The sequence below is a fragment of the Heliangelus exortis genome, chromosome Z (assembly GCF_036169615.1).
Source record: "Heliangelus exortis chromosome Z, bHelExo1.hap1, whole genome shotgun sequence".
NCBI classification, from domain to species: domain Eukaryota; kingdom Metazoa; phylum Chordata; class Aves; order Apodiformes; family Trochilidae; genus Heliangelus; species Heliangelus exortis.
The window spans coordinates 37,067,306-37,084,046 of NC_092454.1; the positions used below are offsets into that span (position 1 = coordinate 37,067,306).

At 42.2% G+C, this 16,741-nt stretch overlaps 1 protein-coding gene across 3 annotated transcripts in view; it reads right to left on the reverse strand.

The window, feature by feature from the left end:
• APBA1 (amyloid beta precursor protein binding family A member 1) overlaps positions 1–7,063 on the reverse strand; it is an 89,873-nt gene extending 82,810 nt beyond the window's left edge. For 2 of the 3 annotated variants that reach the window (XM_071729844.1, XM_071729842.1), the window contains exon 1: positions 6,934–7,063. The gene's annotated coding sequence lies outside the window, so the exon portion shown is untranslated. The remainder of the gene's footprint in view (positions 1–6,933) is intronic. The other variant, XM_071729841.1, reaches the window with a different exon arrangement.
• Positions 7,064–16,741: the final 9,678 nt, after the last annotated feature.

Genomic DNA, 16,741 nt, shown 5'->3' on the forward strand with positions numbered 1-16,741 from the left:
ACATGGTCCTGTACAAAGAAGCTTTCCAAGGACTTTGGCATTTTCTCATAATTATGAAATGAAATTAAGCATGCCAACATCTGAATGATGTCATGGCAATCTTATAAGTGGATTATATTATATCATTTATCATCAGGGGAAGGTAATTCTTGGGCAAGAGCAGAACCATAGGTTCATCCCCAGTAATCACCCTGAGACACAATGTACGACAGCTGTGGGTATCAAAAATGCACATGAAGTTTGTAGAAAGAGTATGTAAAATGTCCACAGAAGATCCAATGGAATTACAAAGCTACAGACTGTTTTTACACTGACTCTTTTATTTAACACAAGCTTCTGTCAGATCACTACAAAATTACAGGGTAGATTTTCATCTCGAAGTAACAGGAAACAGCACCACACATAATTAATAGGAAAGCTGCTTAATATTTCTTTCATTTTTCAAAAACAGTGCTCCAATTTTTAAACGGTTCCAACATAATTCAACACAAAAACATGTTTTCTAAATTTATGGACATTACTCTCCTCCTTTTTGATTATATTAAAAATCCAATTAAAAAAAAAAAAAAAATCATCACTTCATTGATTAAGCTAATGGAGGAAATACACTTCCATTTCAGCTCTTTCCTGGGTAGAATGACTATGGTAGGAGAGGCTTAAAAGCTAACACCCATCAGGAGGCAGCCACTGTTCCCCTCACACAGGAGGGGAACTCTTTGCCCCTACACTCCCAGCACCCCAGGGGCTCAGCCGGCTGAGGAGGAGAGCAGGTGGGAGGAAGGCTTGCATCCCAACAGGGTGGTGAGCAAAACCTTCTGCACATGCTTGTATCTGACACCCGGGAGAGGAAAGGTGCTTTGGCTGCAGAGCATCACGCTTTATTAAGCCAAGAGCTACAAACATGGCATGTGCAGCCCTCATCTTAGTCACCCGATTTGAGCAGAGCTTAGATCAGATGGCATTTAGGGATCCTTTCCAACTCAAGTTACTCCATCACTATAAAAAAGCTGGTGTGAGAAAGCTGTTAAAAAAAGAGAAGAAAAAAACCTCTCAGCTCCCCACACACAACACGCAAAACGTACCTATTTCCTTTTACAAAAGTGGAGGCAGTACCTGTCCTCCCAAAATTCACCTAAGAATGCCATCTTATAGAAAACTACTGCTTTTGCCTCTTCGCTGGATCTGAAGAGTGTTAGCCAAAGCATTCTGGGGGAGGCTTAAACCAAGATATCTTACCCTCTGCTTCTTCCCCCTGCTCTGGCAAGACTTTTATTAGATACTACTCTCAGCTGTTCTTTTAAAAATGCTTTTCTAATTTAAGTTAATTTAGTCTAAAGAAGAGTTATATTTAAGATTTCCAAAGCACCAGGATTTTAAATGTGATCAAAATACCATACAAATAGAAACTATATAAATACACATTAACGGTAACTCTGTCAGCAAGAATCAAAACTTACATATCAGAATAAATAACAAATTAATGAATAACATCCAAGCCTGCTAAGGAAAAAAGCCACACTTGTGCATGGTTTACATCTTCCATCATGTCCTGCTCTTTTTCCTGCTCTTTCTGTTCAGAAATAGCTTCTCTTCTCCAGCTCTTAAGCTGTTGCTCATTCACCGATTTTTAAAGCAAAATATGTTTCTTGAAAAAAAAATAAAACCTGAATGGCCATCAAAAGAGGAATGAGTAGAAACTTTTTTTTTCAAGTGAACAATGATTGGACTAGAAGAAATGGCCTGAAAGTTGGACCAGGGGAGGTTTAGACTATGTATTAGGAAGGATTTTTTTACTGAGAGAGTAGCCAGGCAAGGGAATGGGCTGCCCTGGAAGTTGGTGGAGTCATCTGGTGGTATTTAAAAACTTTGTAGTGGAGGCACTTCAGGACATGCTCTAGTGGATGATAGAGATATTGATGTATGTATTTTAACTGGGGGGAGGGAGGACTTTTAAAGTTGGGCATAGTGATTTTAGAGATCTTTTCCAACTGTGACAGTTCAGTGATTCTTTGAAAAAGGAAAATAATTGCAGAGAATCAAAATTAATTATCTAGATCAACCTCCTAGATACTGAGCTACCTCAATGACACATATACAAAAAGGCAGTTCTTTCCCTTATATATAGCCCCCGTATGGAAAAAAATAAACAGTGAGTTAAGGTAGGGTAGTTGCTCAGTGGCCCATGAAGTTTTGCAGACTTCACGGCTCTGCTCGTCCTGGTGTTTTCCTGATTTCTGCACATATTCTTCCAAAGTTTAAATTTAAAAAGAGTTTAAGGTTTGAACACGAAACTGAGCAGGGACGCTCCTGATGTACAAAAAAGGATGCCATGGGGGTTCAGAAGAGTTTAATTAGTAAAAAATAAAAATTACCACTAAAAGGATTCAGCACATTTCCCAGGGATGTGCTACTCATCTGTTACATTCACCCACAGACCTTTCATGCAGTCTCACTCCCTGCTCTCACATTTGCCTCAGATGCGTGACATGGTGGTCACCCTCTTACGGATAGTAATTTTTACTGAAGTGCTTATTAAAAAGAAAGAAGCAAGTATTGCTAGTACAGACAAAATATATAACCCATACTGGACTTCATGGTGAAGCGGGTACATGACTAGAAAAAAAGTAAATTTAAAGACTCTAATTTTTTTCAGCGTTCTGAAATAATTTCCTAAACATTCACAGAATGTTTCCTCCTCCTTTCATTAAGCAATAGGAAAACAGAGGCTTCCAGTGCAGCCTACTTCAATGAGATTATTTATTGTTCTTCTAATCAGTTTATTTCACTAGTTTCCTTGATGATGTAGAGAAGCCCCCTGCTTGCCCACAAACAGTTGCTTAAATGGGTTTGTTGGACAATGGACACTTCTGCTGGTAATGGACACTTCTGCAACTAGAACACAGCACAGGAAACACTATGTAGGACATGATCCTGCAAGGACGCCAGGATGGACCAGGTAAGATGCTCCTTTCCAAGCACCAGCTTCATGTCAGCTCCTTGGCAACAGATTTGCACTCATATAACCACACCTCCTCCCATGTCAAGAAGGACTTTCTCCAGCAGAAAGAATCTAGAAGGAAAATAATATCCTGGGGTCCTAGCATACTCTCAGCTAAGTCCTCTGCCATCCACAGCTGTCACACACCCACTGCACTGCTCCTGCATTTATTTCCTCAGAATTAGAACAGGTATTACTACCATTATTTGCCCCCGTATGTGAAAGAAGCAAATAAAGATGTTTCCCTAAGCCCCTTCACTGAAGTAGAAAAAATACAGCTATTTTAGAACAACAGAGTCTACTGCAGTGGAAATAGAAAAATACTATCACCTTGCTCTGAGTAGCTGGCATATCAATCAATACTACAAAGCAAAACCAATCTTTTTTCAGAAACCTTTAACCTTTATACAGTAGGTACGACACTCTGTCTATTAGAAATAAATGAGCAGAGGGCTGCTAGCTAGATCTCTCATTAAGCAGGAATACTAACCTTCTATGAAACTAGAAAAACACATTAAAAAATGCATTACTGGAACATCAAGGCTTGACTTAAATCTACAGTAATAGGATCTTGTTCAAAGTGAAGCTTTGCTGCCTACGGACAACATGTATTAAATTATCTGAAGAACCTCTAAGTTTTTTACTGTTAATTATTTGAATGTGAGAGAAAAGGTCTGATTTTTCTAACTCATAATACAATTTGTGTGCCGAGGGAAAAAAAATGTTGAATCTGGTCTGAAATATCTAGGCCACGAGATACAAGCTAGAAGGTTTTGTTTGACTTTTCCTTCATTTTGTCTCTTAGATGACTCTTATGTTTATTTTCTAATTTTTTTTTTTTAATGTGACCATTAATTTTTCATATTAAGCCTGAACTCCCACACATGCAGTAACACCACAGAACCAACATAGCATGTATTTCCACGGCTACCTTTCCTGGATTTACTATTTGTTTTTTCCCGATTTTGTTTGCCATGAACACTACCCCACACTGAGAAAACCTAAAGCCAAACAACAAAACCACTGCAAATTACTACCCATGTTTTCCTGTGAAAAATACGAAATAAGAAGCTGAACAGGAGATTCTAATTCTTTGCAGCCACACATCTTTCATGTCAGCTCTAGAGCCAGTAGGCACTGCTTACAAAAAGAAAAGACTAACTACATTTTGAAGATGCACATAATCCTCATACTGCAGGCTTTTTAAGTTTAAGAACATAAGCACTGTATATGACTGTGGCTTAAAATGGTGTCAAAGAATTTAGAAGCCAACTCCTGGTGCAATTAAAACCCATTCAAATCTCACACGCAAAAGGTGCATGCATCTGGTCAGTATTGTTTATTAAACCGATGACACAAACTTCAACCTCAAAATTAGGCAGTCTCTGATTTATAGTATTATATATTATATAGTATTATATATATTATATAGTATTATATATATAATTATATATTTACATCCACCTAGAGCAAATAAGATGTTGAGGCTTATCTCCAAAAATCTATCCCCACCTTTTCTGCCCCTCAATAATAAGGGCATGATGGGCTACATCGAGATTTTCACCTATGGCATCCCCCTTGCCACCATTTCCAGCATTACAAAATTTCTTTCAAAGCCTTCCTATGGTTTAAACACATGAAGACAGTTTTCACAAATAGAGAACAGGGAATGTATTTACACTCATCCTAACACACAAGGAAATGCAAACTTATCATACACACATGATTCAAATTAATTATTAACTCAAGAAGTTGTGAAATGGATTTTATATTAAGTAACCAAAAAACAGTCACACTAAAAAGCTTTGGTGTCTCTACCTCCCCTCCAATACACCAAAACTGTATTTTCTACATAGCTAGATGTACCAAACCAACTTCCCAGTATTCTTAGATTTTATAACCAAAGGGTTAATCTGTGAATACCTTTATTTTAACAGCATTTCAAAAGGCTGGCCTTGCATCTGTTAGAAGACAGCCCAATAGCAAGAAAATGCGCTATTTTAAGTGAGGACAATGCATTATCGTAAGATGAAAGTATCGCTTCAAGCTACAACTAAGAATGTCCAAGAAAACTTGGACCAATGAATTGTATGATTCATACTACACAGCCAACCTTGAGCTGCCATTACTTTGTAGAATTCAGTTTGACCTAAAAGCTCATAGATCTCTGAATCTCAAACCACATTTTCCAAGGAAGACAAGCTGTCTTTCACTCAGATATTTACATTTCACTGATTAGACATCCCTCTCAGTCCCAAAGTGCATTAGAATGCCAGATTTTCTGATTCTGCAGTTTACTTTCACCACCTATTATTACTGATTGGACACTTAATTTTTCTGTAGAAGTACACACAAATGCACAGAATTCAACAGTAGCCGTTCTCCTTCACTCTGAAACAGCATTTCTGAGGCAGCCTCCAGTTCCCCTTCCGCCTCCCTCCACCCCCATTAGAGTGCAAGGTGAAAACGCATCTTACTTTTAGTTATCTGCATAACACTAAAATGGAGCACCTAAAGAATAAACACATTCTGTAACACCCTCAGTGTTTGGGAAAATCAGGCATCACGTGCTTGTTTCAGCCATGGGCTGCAAAGGCAGGTGCTGCTGGGCCAGATTTTAGCAGCAATGCAGCAGAAGCTGGGGTACCAGCGACTGGAATATTTTCCAGGGCAAGTTGGTTGTGACCCCATGGGGCACCATCGCAGAGCAGATGCAAAACTGCGGCCACCTGGGAGCACTCTTATCAGCTGGTGTAACATGATGCATGTTAAAGACAACAAAAATGCTACATGCCTGCCCTACACCCACATTAGCTCACTCTTAATATATGCAGAGTCAGGCAAACATCTCTGCCTTCTAGTTCCTCAGCAGCTATGAAAACAGCCAGATCTGCAACACACTCCCTAAAGCAAACGGCATTTCCACAGCCCAAAAAATGCTGAGAGACAGGAGAAAGCAAAAAGCTGTTTCAATTTACCAGCTTAGGCCCAAGTTCCTATCTCTCTCAAAGACCTGATTAGTAGATGATGGCAATAATACAAGTCTCGGTGAATTGCTCCTGTTAACACTGATCTTTCCAGAAAGCAGTTGCAGCACATATGGCTGCACTGCCCGTGACTGTGATTTAGGCAACCGCTACATCAAACTGCTTTTCCTGGAAGAAAAGACAAAGACACCTTCCCTTTCCTGAAAGAATTACGAGATGGTAGCAGATGTCACCTCGCCCCCCTGCGCAGGGATGAAGCGCCGAGCGGGCAACTCGCTGAACCCCACAGAGAGGACGAGAAGGTCCCGGCCCCGTTGGGTTTCCTTCGGAAAACCGGGACGCGGCCAGAGATGCCAGCAGCACCTCCCGCAGGACGGGGCTTTGCTCCCGTAATGCTGTGACCGTGACCACTCGATCGGCGACCGCAAAATCTCCACACGCACCCCCACCCCCCATTTCTCCTCGCCCTTTTCACCACCAAAAAAGATGCGCCGTGTGGGGAAAATACAGGAAAAAAAAAAAATCCAAACCAACAAACTAGTGCATTAGGGTGCGCAGAGCCCCGCGCAGTGCCGTTCCGTGCGCACCTCACCAACATTAAATAATACATTCAAACAGATAAATATAAAGGAAACAACGCAGCCGCCCGCCGGAGGCTGGAGCAGAGGCGTTCGCGTACGTGGCGATGCCGCTTCTCCCGGTTCGGGGCAGGTGCCGAGCCCCGAGCCTCCCCCACACCCCTGCAGCCGCACAAGGGCCGCCGCAGCCCCCCGCCGCTCCCCGCTGCCGGCAGCCACCGCGATGGCGGGAGCCATCCTGCCGCTCCCCCCGGCCGGACACACGCTCCGACCGCCCCTGGGCCCGCCAGCCTCTCCCCCTCGCCACCCAACGCGGGCCGGGGGACCGGACCCCCCAAACTCCCGCTCCCGGCCGCGGATCCCTCCGCACCTCAGCAGGCAGGGCGGCTCCGGCGGGGGCGGCAGCTCAGCGCGGGGCGGAAAGCCCGGCAGCCAGCCGCTCCTCCCGCTGCCACCATCTTCCTCCTGCCGCCGCCGCCAGCACCGCCCGGCCCGGCCCCTCCTGAAGCACCGCCCTCCCCGCGTCAGTGCGGCCTCCCCCTCCGCGCCTCCGCGCTCCCTCTTTGAGAGAGATGGCGGGGGGCAGCGGGGGGAGCGGAGAGGAGCGGGTAAGGGAGCAGCAGCCCGGCGGGGGCGGGTGAAATCAGCTCTGCCATGGGCAGGAGGAGGCCCAGCAGAGCCTTTCCCTCGCTCCTTGCCCACAAGCCTCGGGAGAGGAAAGGAGGTTGCCACCACGGAGCTGCAAGGTGGATGTCAGGAAGATGTTAGGTAGACATTAGGAAGACATCCTTTGGTGTGAGAGTGGTGAGACACTGGAACAGGGTGCCTGGGGAAGCTAGGGATGCCTCCCCCCTGGAAGTGTTCAAGGCCAGGTTGGATGGGGCTTGGAGCAGCCTTGGTCTAGCGGGAGGTGTCCCTGCCCATGCAGGGGAGTTGGAACGAAATGATCTTTAAGGTCCCTTCCAACCCAAACCCCTTTATGTTTTGATTATGTGCGGTGCATCCTCTTCGCAGCTGAGAGCTGTCCCTGGGCAGCCTTCATGGCTGCAGTGAAGACCCAGCTGTGGTGCTGCACATCTAACCCAAGCATGCCAGCAGCCCGTAGGTAGGTGCATGCCACCACTGTAAAGGTTTTACCAGTGCTTATTTCTTGAAGGAGGGCTGCTTACTGCTTCTACGTGCAGTAAGTAGCTCACTGCCTCAGTGGTTCCACATGTAGAAACAAAATCCTAAAATCCTCGAGACAGTGTCTTGTATTTTATGGTATTTAAATCATTATAGCTGGACAGTTATAACCAAGCTAAACTGTCAGAAGAAATAGACTTTTTTTATTCACAGTCAGATTGATATCTAATGTTTTCTATTTTAAAAAAATGCTGAACAGCTATTGAAAAGATGTAGTATTTGCAACCTAAATCAGTGTATTTTGACAGTGTTGTAAATTTTTCTCTTCAAAGAAAACATCTGTGAATTGCTTGGGCATTCTCCATTGCAAACTCTCATAATAACCTGTACAGATAAAGGCTTGTAGTCAATTACTATGATAACATGGTATTAGTTGAAAAGTTAGTTATTGTTGGAAAAGAAGGAAAAAAGATGGCTGAGAAGATCAGTCACATGGAAAAGCTGTGGATAGTTGGTGAAAGTTACCCCTAGGGAGTTCCCTTTTGAAAATCACAAGAAAATCTTTCACTATGAGAACAGTCGGACACTGTAATCATCTCCCCAGGGAAGTGGTGGGTTCTCCAACATGACACTTTTAAGACTCAGATTGACAAGGTGCTGGGCCATTGCATCTGAGCCACGTTCCTACTTAGGAAGGTTGGACCAAATGATCCTTGAGGTCCCTTCTAACCTGGCATTTGATGCAATTAATAAAATATGAGTGACATTTCATTGCTCAGACAACTGCTTCCAAAATCCTTCCCTCTATTTAAGCGGGATATCTGACCTCTAGAGGTCCCTCCCGACCTACCTTAGTCTGTTTCATTCTTTCAATTTCTGAAGCCTAGCAATAACACTTTGCATGACTGCTAAATTATATCCAAGAGAAGTTCCATAACCTAAATACACTTTCCTTCCAGAGCTCCATTTTAACCTATTTGATTCACAGCTCATCATGACAACTCTTCTAGCACACAACTTGTCCCTGAGCCTGAAGTGATGCTTCTAATGCAACAGTACTAATGTGCTGCATTAACATCGACCTTTAGGATCTCAGGTTTTCAACCTGACCATTATGATTTAGTCAATTTTTCTCTCTCACAGCTTCTGCAGTCAAAACACTGGGAATCTCAGGCTGATTGTTTTTAAGGTAAAGCTTTCATTTCTTCAGCAAAAATTTGTTTTAGTTCTTTCTGAAAATTCAGAAAAAAATTGTAAAACCAGATTTCTGTGAAATCAACTTTTTGGACAAATATAATCTGCCCTTTAAAAACTGAGCATTCCACATTTAAATGTAACAAACAATGCCTGACTGGAAAAACTAGTATCAAAAGCCCAAAGACATCTACAACATTTGCTAATGAATGCAACATGTGGACGAATCTATGCAATCTGCTGGACATTACATTATAACCTTGTGAGGATGACAGTTTACTTAGTAATGCAAATTAGCCAGCTATTCAGACACATATTCAGACACTCTTGCTATGTAAATATTATTATAAACAGTTCTCCTTCCTCTGTTTCAGTTTAAAGAGCATTTGCATTGTCCCATGTGTCAAAGTCTTCTAAGGCTAGGTACTCCTCCAGTGACCAAGACATCCTTGTCTTAGGGGAAAATGGGTGTAAACAGATCTTTCTTCCCAGAATCCCTGCACCACCTTACACCAGTCTTGCTGCCTCCCAGTGGGTTTATGTTTATGTTTGCTGCTCAGTGCTGCTGTGGAGGTAGAAAGGGAGACAGAAATTGTCAGATTTTAGGGAGCCCTCATTCCCCTCTGTTCCAGTATAAGCACAAGACTCCTCTGGGGTTTCATGGACAGATTCATATGAGGTTTCTGAATCTGCTCCACAACATCACACTCTGCCTTTTTTCTTGTAATATTTCACGGTCATTTGGCACAAGATCTTGTGTAAGTGTTGGCAAAGCTTTTCTCTCTCACTGGGAAGAGCCTGGCCAACGTTTTGTATGGACATCTTCTTAGCTGGGCCTGGATATTCCAAAGAGGAAGAAGTTATGCTGAGGGCTTCGCTTTTCAGGAAAAGAAACCAAACTATGCTCTCTAAAGTATGTTAGTTGGATTCAGCATGTCTACATTACACACCCATTTGTATGCCTATTAGCACAGCTTAGTGCTTGACCATGGCAGTTCAGACACTTTTCTACTACATTAGTCTGCTGATCTAGTCAGATGTACGTATTTTCAGGAATTGGACATCATGATGATCTTAGATCTGTGACTTGCTACTTTCAGCCTTGGGTTAGAGTTAAAACAGCTGGTAAAACAGAGAGCATTTTGTTGGACTGACAGTGTCCTGTGTCCATCTGCTGCCAGGTCTGAGGTGAGGAAAAGCAAGATAGTGTTGAATAGTTAAAACAGCTCTCAGAGGCTGAAAAGACCACTGCAAGCTTGACATTGCTTTAAGGTCAGCTAGCTCAAGATCCACAAGGAACAGAAATGAATCCTTTTTTACTGTCTGAAAGCTTGGAATTATGGCTTTCACATGTCAGGAAGCATTAATGTCTGACTAGCAGTGTGTGAATTATCTGTTGCTAGAAGTGTGTGGGTGGTTTCAGAGGTGCATGGAGGTACTGAATTAGGTGGCTTTCAGAAATTGAAATGTTTTAAAATTCTGGGACTGGACCACTGAACTGAAGGAAAGCAGTTTCATGAATAAAATCCCCTAGACTCAGACACCTTATCTTTATTAGCATGGTCTAAAATAGCTAAGTCAGGAGTATGGAGTCTGACCAGATGTCACCAGTATTGTCAATTATTCTGACTTCCCGTACCTGTAAGATTTAACTGTGTGAGTCTGCATGTGGCCTGTAACTTATTAGCAGCACCACAAACACTTAGGTTCCACAGGCATTTTCCCTCATCAAGTGATTTCTAATGTCAGGTACCTTCAAGCACTCCTGCATGTTAGACAAGTGCACAAGGAAGATGCCTGGCATTTTCTTTATCACTGGAGTAGCTGTAGTCTTTAAGGTAGTACTGGAAGACCACGAAGGTTTTATTCTGTAATTGCTTCTTCTCCCTTTTCATTGATATATCTTACAACACACCAGAAAGATAGCCTCTAATTAACCAAGATTCAACATCCCTTAAGGTCTCTTAGTGCTGGTTCAAGCACTGATCACTCCTCAAAAAAAAGTTAAATGCAGATTTATACAAATCTTATTTTCTGACAATTCCCGTCATGTCGCCAGCCAAGCAGAGCCTTTGGAGCAGGCATCCCTCTTATCAGAAGAGAAAACTTTGCTTCTGCTGGGTTGCAAGTTGTATAGCCTGACCACTCAGAGACTGTTAAAACAGGTTGTCCCTTTTCTAATGTTATCACAATCTGAGGGAACTAGTTATGCTTTGAAGCATTCCCTTCGCCTGAGGGGCCATATACTAAATATTTAATTAAAATTATAAAGAATTCAACCTTATCTAAGATGAGGCCTCAATAGTAGGAAATAGACTTAGACACAAAGAAAATCTTAAAGATAAAAAAAAAAATTTAAAAAAAGGCTTGAGATATAATAAAAAGAAACAAATAATCAGTCAGGAATCAGCCATAAGGATAGTATCCATATAATTCCATAGAAGCAGAGAATTTTTAAAGTTTGGGAATATGCTAAATTAATATAGTCTAACCAAAGGTGACTTTCATTTTACTATCTCCTTTTTTACACACTGTAGAGAATTTTGCTTCACTCTTCCCTCCCCCCCTCTAGTGAATCAGTCACCTTTTCATACTGTTTCTACAGGGGTTTGGGTTATAAGCATGTACAAACAATAAAGCTGGTAGTGGTTCCTTGCACAGAACTGTTGAATAAACCACAGCTGTATCTCTCTCTAAAAAGCAGGAACAATGTACAGACAATTTGAGAAAACCTCTTTTATAATACAGATTATAATATACTTTCAGATTGTGACATGAACACCATAGAATTTTAATTTTGTCAGTGATGCAAACCAAAATGTATTATCAGGTAAAGCAGTCAGAAGAAGTATTGGTGTAGGGGATATAAAGCACCTTACTTTCTAATCTGATTGAAGAATTTTTCTATGTAAAATACCAATTTTCATACTGTTTGGTTGTTTTTGATCAAAGAAGCAGAGCAGTTTTTGAACTGAACATGAAATTTACCAGAGCCAATTAGTTCAGAGGGAATATCTTCCACTTATTACACCGACCTGGGATTTTTTGTATTTTTCATACAGATACACAAGTGAATCTCTAGCAAAACATACACATCTGAAACCTCTCAACCTCTCAGAAAGAATTAAAAGGTTAAATTAAAAATGCCTGATGTCCTTGTAGCTTTACTTTGATAGATCTTTAGTAGGTTACAGGAGCTAGCACATGGGAACAGTGGTAAAAGGAGCAGAGGAGACCTTCAGAAGACTCCTTGATTTACCATACCTTACACTTCTCCTCACTTACCTTCCTAAGTGGCATTTTGAGGGGCTGACTTGTTAGCAGCACCCTGGCTGTTTGCAGATGCTGGAACCAGGAGCAGAGGGTTGGGAATCGCTGCAGCAGCCACAGGCATTGCTGCTGTGTCCCTGTGGCTGTGTGCTAGGAAGGCATTTTGCAGGCAAGGGAGAAGAAATAAGATCTTGCTAAAAATTACTTTTCTTTGCCCTCACCAAACCCTCCTGCCACATGCACATTTTCCTTCTGAGTATCTTTCGTGTTAATCTTATTAACAAGGACATTTCAGCGTCACTTTTATTTCTCTGACTTCCCATTTCCTGTGCCTCTTTTTCAGACCTGAATTATTTCCCTCAGCAATCTCTGTCAGCACACTGCCCACATGAGCCAAATAGAATAATAGAATCACAGAATCACAGAATAATTTGGGTTGGAAGGGACCTCTAAAAGTCACCTAGTCCAGCCCCCCTTCCCCACTAATGGTTTTATATGTTAATTTATGTGCTTATGAGATCTCCACAGTGGATGGAACTATTCAACACTACCTTGCTTTTCTGCACCTAAGACCTGGCAGCAGATGGACATAGGACACTGTCAGTCCAACAAAATGCTCTTCTCCAACAGTGACACTGCAGAGCCCTGACCTGCCATTCAGAGGCACCTGTACAAGTGAGAAAAGTTAAGACATGTTCTGGACTGTGTGTCTTCTGGCATTATGATTCTGGCAATAGCTTCACCTCCATTTAATCTTTCCATTACAATGCAGTTTCTGAGGTCTCTCAGGGAGAGAGATGTGAGAGAGTTAAAAACCTAATTCAGAGATGGCAGCAGCATTGCGTAGTTTGCAAGAGTGAAAGAGGTGCAGGGCTTGACAGGGTCAGGGGCTGTTCCATCTGTTGGTGAGAGAGTTAAAGCTTTTAGCAAAAGGCACCTGCAGGGAGCATGGAGAGCTTGCTCTACAGAATGTGAAAAAAACAAGTTTTTTTTCACATTCTGTATTTTTGTTTTTCTCAGCGGGGTTTTTTTTTTTATTTTGGTCATTTTCACAACAAGCCAAAAGGTACTCTGACTGGTGGGTTCATTTCTGAAGTCACGTACCTCTAGCACTGCATGCGATGCCATAGAAACAAGTCATGGCATCAGCCCTGCTGCTTGGCAAAAACAGGCTATAGAATTAGGCTCAGCTCCAGGTTTTTAATACATGTCCTCCCGCCTGCAATTTCAGGTTTTAAATTAACAACTTGGCACCAGTATCCTTCATGATAGTTTTGTTTTTGCATTTCAGATAGTGGGAGGTACTTCAGCTGAGGCATTTTCACTGTTATCCCCAAGCCTAAGAGACAGAGAAAGGAGGCACTCCCTGTAAAGGATCAGAGGTACTAATTGCCTCCTGATAAACCATCTATTGGACCAAGCAGAACACCTGCCTGTGGGGGCTTTCAGAACACGCTGCAAGTCTTATTTTTTCAAGGTGAAGCTTGCAACAGATATAAGGAGTGAACTTTTTTCATATCTTCTTTGGAGCACATTAATGTCAGAACAGTAGCTATCATGCAAAAAATGTAGCACCTTTTACCATACCTGCTGTTAGAGAATTCTGTAGCTGTTCACATCTTAGGCATCACCACACTCTCTGGCAGGACTGCAAGTGCCTGTGAAATTGCACTTTTTTTTCCTTTGTTTCATTTTAAAGTGGCCACTAATTGTATGCTGTCCTCTTTTTAAGTGTTGGCTTTATGGTAACTTGTGACAACTGGGCCTTGCTGATCAGAGAAATGTAGTATAGGTCTGAAGGAGACCTTTTTTTGTCCTGTTCTGTGTTGATGTGGTGCCCTGTTTTGGAAGCAGGGGTGGTGCCCCAGGGGTGTCTCCTATGAGAAGCTCCTGAAACCTCTCCCAGCTTAAAAAAGTCTGGGCCTGCCTCTGGTTAATGCTGAAGCCATCAGTGGCAATGGCTATTCCTCAGCAATTAACATATTCAAGAAGGGGAAATATGGTTATAAGAGTTCAGGGCAGAGGAGAGTGGGAGGAGAGAGCAACACAAGGAGGAGCGAGCAGTACCAGAAGAGGAGAGCAGAGATACTAGAAAGGTGAAACCAAGGTCAGTGAGCAAGGAAAGGAAGAGGGTGCCTTGGATAAATGTTTTTTCCCTACAGCCCATGGTGTGAGGGCAGGCAGGCTATCCCCCTGCAGCCCATGGAAGAGCAGGGTGGAGCAGTCCCTGAATGATAAGGGTGCAGGAGTTGTGAAGCAGCCCTGAAGGATCCCACTGGAGCAGTTGTGGACCTGAAGCCGGTGCAGGATCACAGGGCAGGTGTTGTGGACCTTCAGCCATGGAGGACCCCATGCCAGGGGAGGTGGTTGTTCCCAAAGCAGTCTGTGGTTCCGTGGGCTGCCCTTGCTGGAGCAGTTTGCTCCTGAGGGACAGTGCCTTGTGGGAGGGACTCAGGTGAAGGACTTTCTCCTGTGGGACTAGGGGAGGACTGTGAGGAATCCTTCCCCCTGAGGAAAGAACTGCAGGAAACAACCTGTGACATCCAGACCATAAACCCCACTCCCTGTGCTGCTGGGGGGGAAGGAGAGGGTGGAGGGAGAGGCAAAGGGGATAAGGTAGAGACACTGGGATAAAGTAATTTGGGCCTGGGAAGAAGGGAGTGGTAGGGTGAACTATTTAAGCACTGGGCTGTGTGTTCTCTTTGCCCTGTTTTGCTTTGATTAATGATAAATTAAATTGATTTTCCCCCCAAGTTAAGTCTGTTTTGCCCAGGAACATAATTGGAGAGTGGAACACTTATGATCCTTGTCTTGACCCCCCTGAGGTTCTAGGTGGATTTCTTCCTTGCCATTTTGAACTGGGGGAGAGGGAGTGTGTGGCTCCGTGGTCCTTTGCTATTGGTCAGACTCAAATCACAACATGTACAAAGCTCAGTGAATACACAAAACCAAAACTAAAAACCCAGCATAGCCTAACTTAGTACAAATCAGTGAGGGAATCATCCAGGTGGGTGCTTGCATTCAGTCCACAGGAAGAAATATAAGAATAAAATAATCAACTGTTTTTACTGAAATGGAAAGCAATTGAAATTGAAAGAGTTAGCAGACTCAGCACAAAGACAAGCTGTCATAAAAGAAGTCACAGATACTCATAGGGTTTAATGACACATAGAGCTGGATAATAAAGCCTTGTGGAAAACAGAAATTGTCTTCATGTTCTCTGAGAACACAGAGGAGCAGACTAAATGAAAAACTATAGTCTGCCTAGACTTGTGCTTATGCTAATATTTGCATTCATTTGAATTATAAGAGCTATTAATGTATCTGAAATCTGTTAAAACACATTTTAAGGTGGCAGTGAAGCACAGAGACAACTTCTAAATGTTAAGTGTGTTACTTTGCTGAAAATGGAACATCCTCCATATCAAAGTAAATTAATTCAGGAGGAGGCGTGCTTCTTTAAGTCAACTTCAGTTATGTCTGTTGTGTTCAGTAGAGAAAGATCCTCTTATACCCTCCATTTGTAAAAATTTCACTTAATGGGGGACTGTGCATAAATGGTAGTCACCCAATGGCTGCAAAAAACATGATGTAAAATCCAGTAGAACTGAAGGATGCTGTATTTCATGCAAATTTCCTGTTCACTAATGTTTATTTCCTCTTGCAAAATAAAGATTGCTGGATGTCAGACTTTAGGATTGCTGTAATTTGGAAAGGTGAAGAGAGGGTGTGGTACCAGTTGGTAAAAGGGGTCAGTGGATGGCTAATTGAGAAAGGTTCTGCTCTTAGCATATGAACCAAGTTAAGCTGAAAGACAAGCTTGTGGCTGTTGACAAAGAAATGAGGTCATCTTTGATTACTTTGGTGAGTAAATTTCATCCCTGCTCAAAATATGTAAGTAGATATATAATGTGTGTGCTGAACATCAGAGGGATTGTGTAAGATGTGATCTTACACAATGTGGTCAGGTGCTCTTTATAGAAATGCCTCACATTTTACAATGCAGGATCAAAAGTAATGGTTATTTTTCTAATCTTTAGTTTTTAGCTTTACTGTGTTAATAATCTACATATAAAAGGAGCAGTATTGTTTTACTCCATAGGAAAATGGAGGAAACTAAAGAAAACGGAATAAAAGCACGAGGCTAGGTTCATTGTCCTTAAACAAAACATCGATCCTATATATCAAATATCAATATCAAAATACCATTCATTCCAATATGAAGTAAGCTGATCGTAGACTCCCTGAGGATAGAGATGCCAGACATGGTGATGTTGAACATGATAACACTAAGTATTAAAGTGCTGGCACTCCAAGGATCAGCATCTGTAAGACCAAAGAACCATTTTCTTTTCTCTATCACTTTTGGTCATTAATACTATGCTTTAGTGTAACAAACCAGACCTTTCATAACATGTGTCATGACTTAAACTCTTCAGAATGAAAGTCACAGCAGCCTGGTGCTAAACACAAAAGCACAGAGGAAATCCTCTCCTACAATGTTATCAAAACTAACAACTGCAGTAACAAATCCCTCCTGTTCTTGTGCCATGGCATACTGCTTAGCAGATCTGAATATCGCATATTGT